This window comes from Dendrobates tinctorius, unplaced genomic scaffold (genome assembly GCF_039654945.1).
Source record: "Dendrobates tinctorius isolate UK_male_01 unplaced genomic scaffold, ASM3965494v1 ptg000073l, whole genome shotgun sequence".
NCBI lineage: Eukaryota > Metazoa > Chordata > Amphibia > Anura > Dendrobatidae > Dendrobates > Dendrobates tinctorius.
Genome location: NW_027361741.1, coordinates 13,953,471 through 13,972,493, shown reverse-complemented (window position 1 = coordinate 13,972,493; position 19,023 = coordinate 13,953,471). Strand labels below are relative to the sequence as shown.

At 45.0% G+C, this 19,023-nt stretch overlaps 1 protein-coding gene across 1 annotated transcript in view; it reads right to left on the bottom strand.

Annotated features, from left to right (window-relative positions):
- Positions 1 to 19,023, bottom strand: part of MYO18B (myosin XVIIIB) — a 972,020-nt gene that overhangs the window by 258,193 nt on the left and 694,804 nt on the right. The gene's annotated exons all lie outside the window — the stretch shown is intronic.

Genomic DNA, 19,023 nt, shown 5'->3' with positions numbered 1-19,023 from the left:
TGCTGCCCTGATCCCCAGGTAACTCTTAGCACTGCTTCTGTACTCAGGACACGTGCACTGGCTCTATCAGCAGGTGTAGTGCGGTGTCTTTGACATTATAACTGACCGTTTCAGTTTTTTTTTTCTTCCTGAAGGAAAAAAAAAAAAAAAGTGTGTGTTATCCTCATGGATCCCATACAAGTCTTGGCTGATCAGGTCAAGCACCTGACCCAAATGTTCCATAAGCTCAATGTGGAACAACGCACAATGGCCCAGACCCAGCAACAGTTGGTGGTTACTCTGCAGGGGGATGTTGATGCAGGGGCTTTAAGTTCTGGGGGTAGGGATGTGTCATTAGCGTCCCCCGAATCTCCGGTCAAATTACCAGACCTTTTCTTAGGGGATAAAAAGGAGTTCAGGTCTTTCAGAGAAGGATGCAAGCTTTTTTTTCTCTAAGGCCCCGCTCCTCCGGGGATGAGTTCCAGAGGGTGGGGGTCATTATTTCCCTACTTCGGGGGGCTCCGCAAGCATGAGCTTTCTCTCTGTCTTCCTCTGCTCCTGAACGTATGTCAGTGAACGCATTCTTTGAGGCCCTCGGGCACATTTATGATGAACCTGACCGAGTGCGATTTGCAGAGGACATGTTGATGAGTGTCTGTCAGGGGAAACACTCAGCTGAGTGGTTTTGTTCTGAGTTCCGCGACTTCTTGGAAGCGACGCCACACTCCGAGGACTTTTTCGCAGAGGCTTTTCCGATCGGCTGCAGGATGCCTTGGCGTTACATCCCCCACCTAACTCTCTCAAGGACGCCATGACCCAGGCCGTCCGGATGGACCGCAGGCTGCGGGCCAGAGGGGTGATGCAGGTGGATACTCCATTATTCCCCAGTGGAAAAGAGACTGCCCCTGAGCCCATGGATGTAGGCGCCCTCTCCCTGAAGGATACAGAGAGGAAACGCCGGAAGGACAAGCAGTTATGCTTTTACTGCGGTAAAACGGGACATTGGAAAAGGGAGTGCCCGAATTGCCCGTCTTCAAACCCGGTCGGCGGGAAACGACTAGGTCTGGGTAGCCAACGGGGAGGCTGCTCAGACCCTCAGGTACCATTTTCCTCGTTTTCTAAAGTAGTACTGCCTGTGGAACTGTTTGTGGATGGTAGTTCTTTTTCCTCTACAGCCTTCGTGGACTGCGGATCATCTATTAATCTTATTGACTCCCAATTGGTCACACACTGCAAGATAGGGACAGTTAGGCTCAAGGTTCCGATCAAGGTGATGGCCATTGACTCCTCTCCCCTCACTAAGGAGGGAATTCGCTTTATGTCTGAGGTGTTTTCGCTCAGAGTGAGCGCTACTCATGTGGAAAACATAAGTTTTGTGCTGGACAATCTACCTGCAGGGTTGGTGTTGGGCATGCCCTGGTTACAACGCCATAACCCAGTTATTAACTGGAACACGGGGGAGATTGTACAATGGGGGTTTAATGATTTTGAGTTATGTGATAAATCCACACTGCTGGTTGAACCTGTTAAATCTGTGTCTGTATCATCTTTCGAGCTGGAAGGTATTCCGGAATGCCTGAAGGACTTCAAAGATGTATTCTCCGAAAGCGAGGCCGAGACGTTACCGCCACATAGACCCTTTGACTTCGCTATTGAGCTGGTCCCGGGGGCTAAATTACCCAAAGCCCGTCTGTTTAATTTGTCCGGTCCTGAGCGCTTGGCTATGAAGGAGTATATTACTGAAAGTCTGCGCAAAGGACACATACGTCCTTCAGTCTCACCTGTGGCGGCAGGTTTCTTTTTTGTAAAGAAAAAAGATTGCGGGTTACGTTTCTGTCTCGACTTTCGGGAGCTTAATCAAATTACTGTACGGAATACGTACCCCCTTCAGTTGATTCCCGATTTATGTAACCAACTATCAGGGGCAAAGTGGTTTTCTAAACTGGACCTTCGGGGGGCATATAATCTGATAAGGGTCCGAGAGGGGGATGAATGGAAAACCGCGTTCCTCACGACCGAGGGACTATTTGAAAATTTAGTCATGCCGTTTGGTATTACCAACGCCCCTGCCATATTTCAGAATTTCATCAACGTGGTATTCTCGGATCTCATTGGTCGTTTTGTCGTTATCTACTTAGATGATATTTTGATATATTCCCCCGACAAGTATTCTCATTTGGAACATGTACGAACTATGCTCCAAAGGCTTAGAGAAAATCATTTGTATGCCAAATTGGAGAAATGTGTATTCTGTGTACAAGAGTTGTCCTTTTTGGGGTTAATTGTATCCGGTGAGGGTTTTCGCATGGACCCCAAGAAGGTGCAGGCCATTGCGGATTGGGTGCAACCCCGAGATCTTAAGGGTCTTCAGCGCTTCTTGGGGTTCGCCAATTATTACCGCAAATTTATCCGGGGGTTTTCGCAAGTGGTCAAACCTCTCACGGATCTAACATGCAAAGGTGCGGATGTGAGAAATTGGTCCTCGCTCGCAAAAGAGGCCTTTGCAACGCTGAAAAAATGTTTTATGTCTGCTCCTGTGTTAGTGCAGCCAGATCCGTCCAAACCATTTGTCGTGGAAGTGGACGCCTCTGAGGTGGGGGTGGGGGCGGTGTTGTCCCAAGGGCCTGCCACTCTAACCAACCTCAGGCCATGTGCTTTCTTTTCCAAGAAGTTCTCTGCTGCGGAAAGAAATTACGATGTAGGCAATAGAGAGCTTCTTGCGGTCAAATTGGCGTTTGAAGAATGGAGGCACTTTTTGGAGGGGGCCAGTCACCCGGTTACGGTGATCACGGATCACAAAAATTTGTCGTACATTGAGTCTGCTAAAAGACTAACGCCCAGACAGGCCCGTTGGTCACTTTTTTTTCCCGTTTTCAGTTTACGATTACATTTCGTCCAGGGTCCAAGAATGTCAAGGCTGACGCCTTATCATGCAATTTTCAGCCGGTGTCGCCCCCTGAGCCACCGTCCTCCATTCTTCACCCTGGGGTTGTGATAGCAGAGGTCTCATCTGAATTGGAACGGCAGATTCAGGGGGCCCAGTCGCAGGCCTCGGCGACCAAGCCGGAGGGGAAGTTGTTTGTCCCAGAGCATCTTCGCCTGAAACTCTTGCAGGAGTTCCATGAATCCAAGCTGAGTGCTCACCCTGGTATTTCAGCCACACGTCTGGCGGTGGCTAGGATCTTTTGGTGGCCTACCCTTGGTTCGGACATAAAAAAAATGCATTGCTGGTTGTGGGGTCTGTGCTCGTTCTAAAAGCTCTCATAGCCGGCCGGCAGGGGAGCTGATACCCTTGGCAGTGCCCGAAAGGCCATGGACTCACTTATCCATGGATTTTGTTACCAATCTCCCTCCAACTAAGGGTAATACAGTGGTATGGGTAGTGGTGGACAGGTTTTCTAAGCAGGCTCATTTCGTACCCCTGTCCGCACTACCGTCAGCTGAGACGTTGTCCAGGTTGTTTGTGCAGCATGTGGTCCGGTTGCATGGGGTACCCCTGAATGTGGTGTCTGATCGTGGTGTGCAGTTTGTGGCTAAGTTTTGGCATGCTTTCTGCAAAAAATTAGGTATGTCTCTGTCCTTTTCGTCTGCATACCATCCTGAGAGCAATGGGCAGACGGAGCGCACTAACCAGTCCCTGGAACAGATCCTCAGGTGTCTAACCTCTGCTAGACAGAATGACTGGTGCGATGCACTGCCGTTGGCTGAATTTGCCTTCACTAGTCGGGTGAGTCAATCCACTGGTAGGTCCCCTTTCTTGATTAACTATGGGTTCAGTCCTCATTTTGTTGAGTTTTCTCGTCTGGATTCGGGGTGCCCGGGGCTGAGGACTCTGTTCAGCGGTTTAACGATACATGGGCAGAAGTTCAGCGGAGTATATCTAGGTCTCAAGGCAGGTATAAGTTTTTCGCGGACAGGAAACAAACACCTGGTCCCATGTTTCGGGTGGGAGAGAAAGTTTGACTCTCCATGCGAAACATTAAGTTAAAGATTCCGTCAGCCAAGTTGGGACCCAAATTCATTGGCCCATACAAGATTGTGGAAAAAATCAATCCAGTGGCGTATAGGCTGTGCCTTCCACCCTCTTTCAAGATCCCTAACGTCTTCCACAAATCTCTACTGAAACCTTTTGAAGCAGTCCGGGGAGACTCCGAGTCTGCTGCTTCTCCTGTTTTGGTCGAGGGGCAGGTGGAGTACGAGGTTGGTCATATCGTAGATTCCAGGTTGGTACCTGGTTCATTGGAAGGGGTATGGACCGGAAGACAGGTCCTGGGTACCGGCCCGGTTGATGCATGCTGATCGCCTGGTGCGGGCTTTCCATGCTAGGTACCCGGGCAAGCCTGGGGGTCCATAGGCCCCCCGTTGAGAGGGGGGTACTGTCATGATCTCAGTGTGGGTTTGACTCGCACACGTGGGGTTAATGTCTGGAACCAGTGCTGATGACTGGCATTTCTGGGGTTAAAGGTTGTGATCCCGGTGCAGGCTTACCTGCACACCTGGGGCTGTGATTGTGGCCTCTCCCTGGTTCTGGGGGAGGCTTCTTATAGCCTCAGGATGCTCCCATCCCTGTCAGTTATACTTTCGCCCTTGGCATTGTGTGGTGACCCCTGAGTGTGTTAGTGCTGTGTTCTGGTTGCTTGATTCTCTGTGTATGACTCGGTCTGTTCCCTGGATATCGCTTTGGATTCTGCCTGGTACCTCCTATGTCTGTTTGGTTTTGATCTCTGCTTGGCCCTGATTATCCGCTCTGTCTCCTCCCTGGTACTGTACTGATATCTTGTCTATTACCTTTTGCTTTGTCTGACCTCCCGTCTGTTTATCCCTCCTGTACCTCGCTGGTCTGTACTGTGCATGACTTCTGCTTTGCCATAATCTGAGTTCTCTGGCTTCTCTGACGCTAAGCGCCGCCCCCTTGCAGTCACATGACCATAGGTCCTGTGCAAGCTTGCTCATTTTCAGTGTCCGCAGGTCCCGTGCCTCTTTACTTTCCAGCGCTGACTGGACCCTGACACTATTAGCTTGTAGCACGCTTTGTCACCTTTGCTGCCCTGCTCCCCAGGTAACTCTTAGCACTGCTTCTGTAGTCAGGACACGTGCACTGGCTCTATCAGCAGGTGTAGTGCGGTGTCTTTGACAGACATTTAACTCGCGCCTCCAGCAAGCATGCCAGAAAGCCCGCCCACCGGTGACTCCGTCACATGATCACAGATCATCGATGGGTTGGCATGACAACCAGAGGTCTCCAGCAGACCTCTATAGTTGTCATTGCTGGATTGCTATGAGTGCCGACCGGTGGTCGGCGCTCATAGCAAGAGAGCATTCTGCTATATACAGGCCATCTGATCATTGCCTGTATGTAGCAGAGGCGATCAGACAACTGCAGCTTTTAGACTCCCATGGAGACTATTGAAGCATGCAAAAAGTAAAAAAAAAAGTTTTTAAAAATATTAAAAAATAAAAAAATATAAAAGTTCAAATCACCCCCCTTTGGCCCCATTCAAAATGAAACAATAAGAAAAAAATCATACACATATTTGGTATCTCCACATTCCGAATCGCCCGATCTATCAATATGAAAAAAAGTAAAAAATGTTGTAACCATAAAAAAAATTCAATAACGGGCGATCAAAAGATCATATATACACCAAAATGGTATCAATAAAAACATCAGCTCGGTGCGCAAAAAATAAAAATCACCCAGCCCTAAATCACGAAAATTGGAGACGCTACGGGTATCGGAAAATGGCACCTTTTTTTTTTTTTTACCAAAGTTTGGATTTTTTTTTTCATCACTTAAATAAAAAGAACTTAGACATGTTTGGTGTCTATGAAATCATAATGACCTGGAGAAGAATCCTAATAGCAGGTCAGTTTTAGCATTTAGTGAACATGGTAAAAAAAATAAAAAAATAAGTTTGGAATTGCACTTTTTTTGCAATTTCACCACACTTGGAATTTTTTTTCCTGTTTTCCATGACATGATATGCTAAAAATAATCATGTTGTTCAAAAGTATAACTAGTTCCACAAAAAAAACAAGCCCTCACATGGCCATTTTGACCAAAAAAAATTTAAAAAGTTATGGCTCTGGGAAGAAGGGGAGTAAAAAACAAAAATGCAAAAGTGGAAAATGGCCCCGGGGGTTTACGGGTTAAAGAGTAGTGTTAACCCTTTCACAATGAAAACAAGTGATCTTGTGAGATCTCACTCTTTGCAACTTAGCACTGCCAAATTCTTTACTAAGTTGATATCAGATATTAACATTCTTAGAACATTTACTACTCGATAATAGCATAATAAAAATTCAGGTCAGCTCTGGAACATGATCTCACTCTTTCACTGTGAGAGGGGCCACGGCGGGCTGTGGGATACCGTTGTATGCCAGGATCACACAACCCGGACGTTCAGATCCAAAGTTTGCTAGAACATTTGGGCCTTTCAGGGTGCATTAGGGTTCCTTCTGAATACTTCTGCTAATAAGTAATATTTAGAAAAATCACCAATCAGGGACTGCTCACTATTTTTTTAATAAAAAGGCAGACTCAGATTAATGATAGGTCCTCTTTAAGGTTTAGTGGCAATTTTAAGCAAATCTGTTAGAACCAATTAACAGTTCATGTTAAAGATGAAATCAAAAATTTCTCCCAACTATTGAGTATTTCAGAAAAAAATACATGCTAAACAGTAATAATGTAGAATAACGAGACAAAAAAACCCTGGAGAGGTAAACAAATTAAAACAAAATCATTTTGTCAAATAAACAAAGACTACATATGCATAATGTACATATTGTAAAGCATATATAGAGAATATACTGAATTACACTGGATATAAAACAATGCATACCAGAATTTTCACTTCACCTGATAGTTGAACTGGTAAAGCCACACAGAAGAGCTTATTCTAAAGTCATCTTGTGTCAGAAAAAGATCTGGAATATGAGGACCAGGGCTTACAATTTTCTTCAAATCTTTCCTTCCAAAATACACTTAGGGTACCGTTACATTTAGCGATGCACCAGGCATCCCGACCACGATATGACCCGGTCAGGATCGCTGGTGCATCGCTAAATGGTCACTAGTGAGCTGCCAAACAGGCAGATCTCAGCAGCGATGCAGTGACACAGCAGCGGTCGTTACTTACCTGTCAGACGCGGCGATGATGACGTCCTCCACCCGCATCCACGCATTGCTTGTCGGCACCAGCAGGAAGCCGTCGCCGAGAAATGGCCCAGGATGTTCTCGCGTGATCAGCGATAACCAGCGGGGGAGCCGGTCGGAGGTAAGTATCACATGTAGCGATATCGCTAGCAATATCGCTGCTGCGTCACAAAATCGGTGACACTTTAGCAATATTGCTAGCGATATCGCTATGTGTAAAGGGGGCTTTAAGTAAGTGATGCTTCATATGTGTAGGTGAGTTGTGCAGAGTTGATCATTTCATGTAAGTTGGGAGGCTTTTTGGATTTCCATTGTCTAATAATTACCAGCCTAGTGATTGGGAGGGTTGAGGGTAGGATTGTAAATATTGAGAAACATAAGATAGCTCTCAGAAAGGGAGATATGAGAAGCTGAATGCTATTGATTAATAGGCCAAAAACACTCTGCCTGAAGGCATTGATCTTGGGAGGACATGACCATAGAGCATGGAACAACAGACCTGCCATAAACAGAGATTGGAAGATACTGCAAATAATATAAATAATCTTTCTGGTAAATAATATGATCTCATCTACATTTTCATAACTGCCTTATAGTGGATGGCACAAAGTTGATGTGTCTTCAGAGTCCAGAGAAGGCTACTTATCTCCCCTCGAAACAAGAGGATTGGGTGTTGAAATTCTAACTGCTCAATCCTTCTCTTCTCTGACCGCTGTCTAGGGAAAGACGAGAGGCTGCAATATGCATCAGATGGTCCAACAGAAATCTTTGGGTTCGTGCCACTTTCACTTAATTCTTTAAATGATTGGAGAGCAATTTCCCAGATATAAGGACAGCAAAGTGACAACACAAAAGCAATATGCTGTGTGACCACCATCATGTGGGAATAACGGACATCTCCAACTAGCCCTATTTGGATTTAAATGCTTTACAAGTTTTTATTTTTGTCTTTATTTAATTTGAACTTATCCTTAGCTACTTATCAGTCAAGATTTGTATTCACAATCCTGCAGAATTTAGCTTGGTGTTTTACAACCTGGCATGTAAACTGGGATGTGGGAATGTATGAATACAGCAAAGCTGTTTGGTGTGTGTGTTGGAGTCGGCCAGGACAGTAGTTATGGCTGAGTCTAGCGGACTTTGCATGCCCTGGCCTTCCCCTACATGAAAATTACATTCTTCTGGCAAAGCACTTGCCTGCTCACTCCCTGCGTCATCAGGATCTCCACTCTGGTCCTTAGGGTTACCTGCTGCAGCTTCTGAATAAACAGACACAGTCCAGATGCAACTCAAAACGCAAAACTTTTTTTTTCAGATCTTTGCAGCACATCCAGATACATTCCATCAACAACTATAGTTCCATGTTACACAATACTGCATCTTTCCCTTCTCTCCTCTCCCTGTCACACGGCTCAAGATCGGGTCATACCACATTGTACATTTTTTCAGCATCCTCGTTGTGTACGCTCACTGCATACAGGGGGTCCCTCATCCATTTCTCCCCAGCACCAAGGGAGTCCACCCATGCTAGCAATCTCCACATCCTGAGTGACCCGCCCATCTGTCCTGCCACATTCTGTAATGCAGTATTCTTCCTGGGAAAACTCAATCTCCTGCTTCTGAGGAAACTCAATCTCATCTCCCTTCAGTTGTCACTTCACTAGCTGGCACACTGTCTCTAGATGGCTGGACAATTCCATTAACATTGCGGGGCATTGGGTAGCTCGGGCATGTCGCCCTGCCCTAACTGACTAAACCAGGAAATCCTGCTATCCTACTCCCCAACTAACCCCTCCTATGTTAACTATTTAGAGGGTGGCTCATACTTGAGAACTCTATGCCCCATCTAGTGTCTAAACTGTACACTGCACTGTCCCTATTATCTACATTGTACAGCAGAATTACAATATTGCACTGGCATTCAACAACATATATATATATACAGATATACAGGATGGTCACAATGACCCCCCCTACATGTGTAGGCTTTATCATGATTTCCAATAATAAATGTAGATTTGTGAAAGCTGCTCCAGTCTATAATTCAGCCTGCATCTAACTCTCGGAGGCTGGAAATGGTAGACAGAACAAGTAAAAATATAAAAAATTAAGTTACTTCTGCAAAGAAAAGCATATTCCCAATTGTATGTTTATTATTTTGCTGCTTTGCTTGTTTATGCTACTGTATGAACTTTGGTCAATTTATCACAATCATTACAAACTAGATTATTATTTTTTAAATTGGGCAAATTGTATAAGCATTTGTCAAATTGTGACAAATTGCTCAATTAGAATCTGCAGAAGTAAAAAGGAGTTTGAATGGGCATCATCAGTCTTCAAAGCGTTATAATCTTTCAGACTTTATGCTTCAGTTTTATTATGTGAAGAGATAAAGCAAAGACCTAGAGAATAAGGATGCATAATTTATACCAACAATAAGAAAGACCATGTTTAACAGAAAAAAAAATCAATGGCTTCACTAATGGAAAACATGAAAAAAGATAGGATGCAGTTCACAATAAGGCAAAAAAAACAATCAGTATTTGGACTGGCAAACCTCTGCGAGAATATTACTATCTGACCACATGTGGACCCTGAAAGCAGGGCCGTATTTGCCATTAGGCACCCGTGGGCACGTGCCTAGGGCACCAGGATTGCGGAGGGCGGCACCTGAGCGAGTTTTTTTTTTTTTTTTTTTTAAGTCCGGGGTTGGCCCGCCCACCTTATTCTCCCGGGCCTGCCTGCCCGACCACCTCATTCTCCCGGGACTGCCCGCCCACCTTATTCTTCTGGGCCTGCCCGCCCATCTCATTCTTCCGGGCCTGAAACCTCATTTTTCCGGGCCTGCCCGTCCGCCCACCTCATTCTTCCGACCAGCCGCCCCACTGCATTTTTCCGGCTGCTGCAGGAGTCTCGGATCCCGCACCCATCCATGGTCCTCCTCGGATTCTTCTGCTGTACCGAGGACCTGAGGTGCGCGCGTCTCACTGTTTAGGGCAGTGACAGCCCGGTCTCAGGAGGGCTGGGAGTTTCAGGTGATGAGGCCTGGATGATAAGCGTGGTATACTGCCGCTTGCAGGCCAGGCAGGGGAGGAGGGTGTTGCAGTGGCCGCACCTGCCGGGCTGTGTGTCTGTATACCGGGGTGATGCGTCCCGTGTGATGCATGGTGCAGGGGCCTCTGATCACTTGTCACTGCTGTGTGGGGACAAAGGTGAGTGGCAGGCACTGATGTCACCCAGCGCCACTGTCCGTGCTGTATATGGTGGTCGCTGCCTGGAGGCTGTACATGATCATGTAGGGAAGTGTAAACCCCCTGATCTCTGAGGAATGACCCCTGTCCCACCACCCCAGCGTGCATCTCCCTAGTCCCCCCGCGTGCATCCTCCTCCTCCCCGCCACAGCAGCATGCGTTCCCCTCCTCCCCGCCACCCCCAGCGTGCGTCCCGCTTCTCCCCGTCACCCCCAGCATGCATCCCCCTCCTCCCCACCACCCCCAGCGTGCTTCCCGCTCCTCCCCACCACCCCCAGCGTGCGTCCCGCTCCTCCCCACTACCCCCAGTGTGCATCCTGCTCCTCCCCGTCTCCCCCAGCGTGTGTCCCCCTCCTCCCCGCCACCGTCAGCATGCGTCCCGCACCTCCCCGCCACCCGCAGAGTGCGTCCTGCTCCTCCCCGCCACCCCCAGCATGCGTCCCGCTCCTCCCCGCCACCCCCAGCATGCGTCTCCCTCCTCCCCGTCACCCCCAGGGTGCGTCTCCCCCCTCCCCGCCACCCCCAGCACACATTGCCCCTCCGCGATACACTGAGATTCATCAGTCTGTGACATAACATAGGGGCTAGAATTCACTCGGCCACGGGGTCCAGTGCTGGTGTTTGTGTTTTTCATTTTTATCTGATAGTTAACCTGCAGAGATTCCCTAATGATGAGCAATGTGCCTGTGGGAGCAACCAGTGGGAGGCGCCATCTCTATGGCCTGCACCTCAGCAGCCTGTGCGGCCAGGAACACTAGTGACACGTGAGGGGCGAGGACTGATCAGTGTCCTTGTACCTGGAGCCCTCATTATCATAGGAATATTTAAGTTAATAAATTGTTTTTGTAAAGCTTAAGGGTAGGTTCACATACGGAGTTTTTGCAGGGTTTTTTTTGCTGCGTTTTTTATGCTATTTTTCAGCTGCTTTTTCCATTACCAGCAAAGCCTATGAGATTTCAGAAATCTCATACACACAATTTTTTTGTCATCAGGATTTTATGCTTTGCTCTGTGTTTTTTAACATAGAGCATGTCACTTCTTTCACCGTTTTTCCAGCATTTTTCACCCATTGACTTGAATGGATGGTGAAAAATGCTTCAAATACGCTGGTTGATTTTTTTTGCAGCGTATTTGAAAAATGCAATGAAAAACGCACCAAAAATGTACATAACCTGCTTTTTTGCTGCAGCTTCTTTCCTGTCAAGCTGACAGCCGGCACAGAGAAGCTGCAGTGCGCCGGCTCCCAGGGATCAATTGTACTGGCATGTATACAGACGCCAGTACAATTAAAGCTCTGACCGCCAGGTCAGAGCAACGCCAGCAGCGTGATCAGGTCATATGATCACGCTGCTGACGTCAATCACCGGCGCCCAGAGCTAACACTGGTGGTAAGTGTGCTCCACTGTGGAGCTGAAGAAACCACCGAAGATGGGAGATGAGGGGATTTGGAGTGGGGAGGTATATAATGTGTGGGGGGGATTTGCAGTGGGGGGTGTATATAATGTGTGTGGGGATTTGGAGTGGGGATGGGGGGTACTTAATGTGTGTGGGATGATTTGGAGTGGGGATGGGGGATTTAATATGTGGGGAGATTTGAAGACACAAAATGAAGAGTATGTATGTATGAGGGCATGTATGAGGAAACAGTATGGGGGATGGGTGCAGACAGTATGGGGAGCGAATGGGTAAATGTATGTGGACACAGTATGAGTAGCGATGGAAAAATGTATGTGGACACAGTATGGGGAGTAAGGGTGATGGCATGTGTGCAGACACAGTATGGGGAGTCGGGTATGTGTGAGCAGACAGTATAGAGAGTTAGGTGGTAAATATATGAGGAGACAGTATGGTGAAAAGAGGGATGTTAGGGATGGGAATAGTGTGAGGTGACAGTATATTGCAGATATTTTTATTTAGGACCATTATAATGACACTTCTATCTTTAAGGGGATCTTGTGGAGATTTGCTGCAGAAGACCAGAGAAGATGGAAGTCTGCAGAGACTAGATGTGGATGAGAAAAGTCATCATGGGGTCTGGACAACAAGAAGAAAAGAACGATAACTACTCCAGAGGTGACGTTATCTATAAGGTACCTGGATGTAAATATTATTTGTGATACTGACTAATTCTCATGTTTTTATTTATGTTAGGAACAGTAAAGGGGTTGTCCAGGTTTGTGCTGAGTCTGCAGTCATTCCTTGTGACTGCAGACTTATGAATTCTCACAATGCTCACTGAACGCTGTTAGGATTCTCTTGTGCCGGTAATTTACATACATGCGGTCACATGCTGACTAGACATGTGTGGCCTCACTCAATGAAAATTAATGGAGTGAGGCCGGGCACATCTACCGTAGTAGGAATGTGGCCAGAAGTATATAAATCACATGCTTGTGCTGACATGACCGTGTACTCTTGCCACCGGTACGGGAGAATCCTAAATGTGTGCAGGGCATTAGTTGTAAGAATTCAGAAGCCTGCAATGTCAGGATTCAGCGCTGCAGGTTCCAGTAGTCATCACATGGACAATTCACTCATATGCGATTTTCATACTTATGGTCCTGTGACAACGAGCTCCTCTTCCTGCTTCTTCCAGCTTTTCACTGGACATTGAGAGCATTAGGGAGAGCAGCTCGTCGGTACATGACTAAGTGTGCAAATTGCCTGTGTGTGGGGGGGGAGGGGCGCCGAACTGTGTTCTTGCCCCAGGTGCTAGAGGGCATAAATACACCTCTGGCGGCACTTGCAGTTTTCCACTTGCGCTGAGACAAAAAACAAAGCTAGCAGCATTTTTTTCCGTCGCTGCAAGTACTGCATTTGCCGCATTGAGGCAAAACCGCAAGTACCGCACATGTCCGCAAGTCCCATAGGGAATGAATGAGGCCGAACGCAGTGTTGCCGTAAGTGATTAATTACGAGGCAGATGCGGAAAAACTGCTGGATCTGCCGCAAATGGCAAAAATCGCTGATGTGAAAGTAGCCTAAGTCACTGCTGGCATTGTCTGCATTAGTCATACTCGCCAATGGGGGGAGGCAGCACGAAAAGTGCCTAGAGCAGTATAAACTCTAAATATGGCCATACCTGAAAGGGTAAACTTCTTTTATCTCAGCTGATAGATGAGAGGAACATAGAAGACAGTGGGTGTATATGTGATTTTATATATTTACAGTGGAGGAAATAAGTATTTGATCCCTTGCTGATTTTGTAAATTTGCCCACTGACAAAGACATGAACAGTCTATAATTTTAAGGGTAGGTTAATTTTAACATTGAGAGATAGAATATCAAAAATAAAATCCAGAAAATCACATTGTATAAATTTTAAAAATCGATTTGCATTTTGCAGTGAGAAATAAGTATTTCATATCCTACCAACCAATAAGAATTCTTGCGTTTTCAGAACATTTAGACAACCTTAATCAACTCGTTACCTGCATTAAAGACAGCTGTATTACACAATCACCTTTATAAAAGACTCCTGTCCACAGGCTCAATTAATCAGGGAGACTCTAACCTCTACAACATGGGCAAGACCAAAGAGGTTTCTAAGGATGTCAGGGACAAGATCATAGACCTGCACAAAGCTGGGATGGGCTACAAAACCATAAGTAAAACGCTAGGTGAAAAGAAGACAACTGTTGGAGCATTAATAAAAGAATGGAAGAAATATAAAATGACTTTCAATCCACATCAATCTGGTTCACCATGCAAAATCTAACCTTATGGGGTATCCTTGATCATGAGAAAGGTGAGAGATCAACTTAAAACTACACGGGGGAACTTGTTAATGATCTCGAAGCAACTGGGACCACAGTCACCAAGAAAACCATTGGTAACACATTACGCCGTAAAGGTTTAAAATCCTGTAGTGCCCCCAAGATCCCCCTGCTCAAGAAGGCACATGTGCAGTCCAGTGTGAAGTTTGCCAATGAACGCCTGGATGATTCTGTGAGTGATTGGAAGAAGGTGCTGTGGTTAGATGAGACAAAAATAGAGTTCTATGGCATTAACTCACTTTGCCATGTTTGAAGGAAGAGAAATGCTACCTATGACCCAAAGAACACCATCCCCACTGTCAAGCATGGAGGTGGAAGCAATATGTTTAGGGGGTGTTTCTCTGCTAAGGGCACAGGACAATTTCACTGCATCAATGGGAGAATGGATGGAGCCATTTACCATAAAATCCTGAGTGACAACCTCCTTCCCTCCACCAGGACATTGAAAATGGGTCAAGGCTGGGTCTCCCAGCAAGACAATGATCCAAAACATACAGCAAAGGCAACAAAGGAGTGGCTCAATAAGAAGCACATTAAGGTCATGGAGTGGCCTAGCCAGTTTCCAGACCATAATCCCATAGAAAACTTACAGAGAGAGTTGAAGCTCCGAATTGCGAAGCAACATCCTCAAAATTTTATTGATTAGGAGATGATCTGCAAAGAGGAGTGGACCAAAATGTGCGCAAAACTCATCATCAACTACAAAAATTTTCTGACTGCTGTGCTTGCCAACAAGGGTTTTGCCGCCAAGTATTAAATCTTGCTTGCCAGAGGGATCAATTCCTACTGCAAAATGCAAATAAATTTATATAATTTATACAATGTGATTCTCTAGATTTCCCTCTTTGATATTCTACCTCTCAATGCTAAAATTAACCTATCCTTAAATTATAGAATGTTCATGTCTTTGTTATTGGGCAAACTAACAAAATCAGCAAGGGATCAAATGCTTATTTCCCCCTCTATACATACAGTATATATATATATATATATATATATATATACACTAAAGTTCAAAAGTTTGGGGTCAACCAGACAATTTTGTGTTTTCCATGAAAACTCATACTTTCATTAATCAAATGAGTTGCCAAATGAATTTAATATCTAGTCCAGACATTTACAAGATTCGAAAAAAAGATTTTTATTTGAAATAATAAATTTTCTTCTTCAAACTTTGCTTTCGTCAAATAATGCTCCCTTTGCAGCAATTACAGCATTGCAAACCTTTGTCATTCTATCATTTAATTTGCTGAGGTAATCTGGAGAAATTTCACCCCATGCTTCCAGAAGCCCCAAGTTGGTTTGGCTTGATGGGCACTTTTTGCCTACCATACAGACAAGTTGCTCCCACAACAGCTCAGTGGGGTTGAGATCAGGTGACTGCACTGGCCACTCCATTACAGATAGAATACCAACCGCCTGCTTCTTCCCTTAATAGTTCTTGCACAATTTGGAGGTGTGCTTTGGGTCATTGTCCTGTTGTAGGATGAAATTGGCTCCAATCAAGCGCTGTCCATAGGGTATGGCATGGCGTTGCAAAATGGAGTGATAGCTTTCCTTATTCAAAATCCCTTTTAACTTATACAAATCTCCCACTTTACTAGCACCAAAGCATCCCCAGATCATCATGTTACCTCCACCATGCTTGACAGATGGTGTCAGGCACTCTTCAAGCATCTATTCAGTTGTTCTGCATCTCACAAATGTTCTTCTATGTGATTCAAACACCTTAAACTTGGATTCGTCTGTCCATAACACTTGTTTCCAATCTTCCTCTGTCCAATTTCTGTGTTCTTTTGCCCATATTAAACTTTTTTGTTATTAACCAGTCTCAGATATGGCTTTTTCTTTGCCACTCTGCACAGAAGGCAAGCATCCCTGAGTCGCCTCTTCACTGTAGACGTTGACACTGGCGTTTTGCGTGTAATATTTAATGAAGCTGCCAGTTGAGGACCTGTGAGGCGTCAATTTCGCAAACTACAGACTCTAATGTACTTGTCTTGTTGCTCAGTTGTACAACAATGTTTCCCACTTCTCTTTCTACTCTGGTTAGAGCCTGTTTGTGCTCTCCTCTGAAGGGAGTAATACACACCGTTGTAGGAAATCTTCAGTTTCTTGGCAATTTCTCGCATGGAATAGCCTTCATTTCTAAGAACAAGAATAGACTGTCGAGTTTCACATAAAAATTCTTTTTTCTGGCTATTTTGAGAGTTTAATGGAACCAACAAATGTAATGCTCCAGATTCTCAACTAGCTCAAAGGAAGGTCAGGTTTATAGCTTCTCTAATCAGCCAAACTGTTTTCAGCTGTGCTAGCATAATTGCACAAGGGTTTTCAAGGGTATTCTAACCATCCATTAGCCTTCTTACACAGTTAGCAAACACAAAGTACCATAAGAACACTGGAGTGATGGTTGTTGGAAATGGGCCTCTATACACCTATGAAGATATTGCATTACAAACCAGACGTTTAGAGCTAGAATAGTTATTTACCTCATTAACAGTGTATAAAGTGTATTTCTGAATCATTTAATGTTAGATTCATTGGAAAATACAGTGCTTTTCTTTTAAAAATGGGGACATTTCTAAGTGGCCCTAAACTTTTGATTGGTAGTGTGTACATCTAATATATAAAGCTCAATGTGGGTGTGTATGTATGTGTGTATGTGTGTGTATTTCCAGGATTGGCATCCGCACCATCGCAGCTACAGTCATAAAATTTGGCACAGTCACACGTTTGGACCCTGAGAGCGTCATAGGCTATGTTGTGAGGTGAAATTTTAACCCCGCGCGTTCCAATTCACCAAACAATTTTGCCCCTATCTACATAATGGGGAAAAAGTGTGTATTAAGCCCTGCCCCTCATTATGATGTCATAATGGTTGCCATGGCAACGCTGATGTCATCATAGGTTGCAAGCCCCGCCCCTCATTATGATGTCATAATGGTTACCATGGCGATGCTAATGTCGTAATAGATTGCAATGGCGAAGATGCTGTCACAATGGTTGCCATGGTGACGATGATGTCTTAATAGGTTGAAGTGGTGACGGTTATGTCATAACGGTTGCCATGGTGATGATGATGTCATAATGGGTATATGGGCATGGGACTATGGGATGGATGATGTGTGATGGGTATATAGGCACTGGACTATGGGATGGAGGATATCTATGATGGGTATATGGGCACGGGACTATGGGATGGTGGATATGTATGGTGGGTTTATGGGCACGGGACTATGGGATGGAGGATATGTATGATGGGTATATGGGCATGGGACTATGAGATGAAGGATATGTGATGGGTACATGGGCACTCAACTATGGGATGGCGAATATGTATGATGGATATATGGGCATGGGACTATGGGATGGAGAATATGCACACAGTGGGGAAAAAAAGTATTTAGTCAGCCACCAATTGTGCAAGTTCTCCCACTTAAAAAGATGAGAGAGGCCTGTAATTGACATCATAGGTAGACCACAATTATGAGAGTCAAAATGAGAAAACAAATCCAGAAAATCTTCTAATTTGGCAAGATTTATTTTGCAAATTATGGTGGAAAATAAGTATTAGGTCGTTAGCGAAAGTTCATCTCAATATTTTGTTATATATCCTTTGTTGGCAATGACAGAGGTCAAATGTTTTCTGTAAAGGTCCCTTTACATTTAGTGATGCACCAGCGAACCTGACCACGATACGACCCGGTCAGGATCGCTGGTGCATCGCTAAATGGTCGCTAGTGAGCTGCCAAACAGGCAGATCTCACTAGCGATGCAGCAGCAGTTGGCGGTCGCACTTACCTTTGAGACGCGGCGAAGGTAACGTCCATGGCTCACTCGTCGGCGCCAGCAGGAAGCCGACAATGAGAAATGGACCAGGCCGATCTCGCGCAATCAGCGATAGCCAGCGGGGGAGCCGGTTGGAGGTAAGTATCACATGTAGTGATATCGCTAGCAATATCGCTGCTGCGTCACAAAATCGGTGACGCTTTAGCGATATTGCTAGCGATATCGCTATGTGTAAAACCCCCTTAAGTCTTCACATTGTTGGCACACACTGTTGGTGGTATGTTGGCCCATTCCTCAATGCAGATCTCCTCTAGAGCAGTGATAAAAAAGAACCTAGATATGTTTGGTGTCTATGAACTCGTAATGACCTGGAGAATCATAGCGGTGGGTAGGTTTTAGCATTTTGTGAACCTAGTAAAAAAACCAAACAACAAACAAGTGTGGGATTACACTTTTTTGCAATTTCACCGCACTTAGAGTTTTTTTTCCCATTTTCTAGTACATGACTTGACATTGCAAAATCAATAGTGTCATTCAAAAGTAAAACAAGCCCTCACATGGCCATATTTATGGAAAAATAAAGTTATGGCTCTGTGAAGAAGGGAAGCGAAAAATGAAAATGCAAAACCGAAAAAAGCTTCGGAGGTTAACAGGTTAAGCAAGAGAGTTGATAAAATCCATGGAAAGTTATGACACCAGCTGAAATCTATAATTAATTAGAAAGCAATCCTGCTACTTAGTGAAAAATACTACGAAGTGAAAAATAATATCAGCTGGTTCAACTGAGGGCCTATTAAAAGATGTGTCATTACCAAGGTGCCACAAAAGAAGCAGAAATCAGTGAGCTATCTCATGACCTTCGCAAACTTGTATATGTTTGATTGTGGCAATTTTATGGACACATGATTTCTATTTAATATGGTAATATGGAACAGAATTAAATGTCTAAAACATACATAAATGTATAATATACAGAATAAATGCATATAATATAACACCCAGAGAATAGAAATAAGGTGAATCTGTCCAAAGAAAGACATTTTTTAAAGCAAGCTATAAGAAATCC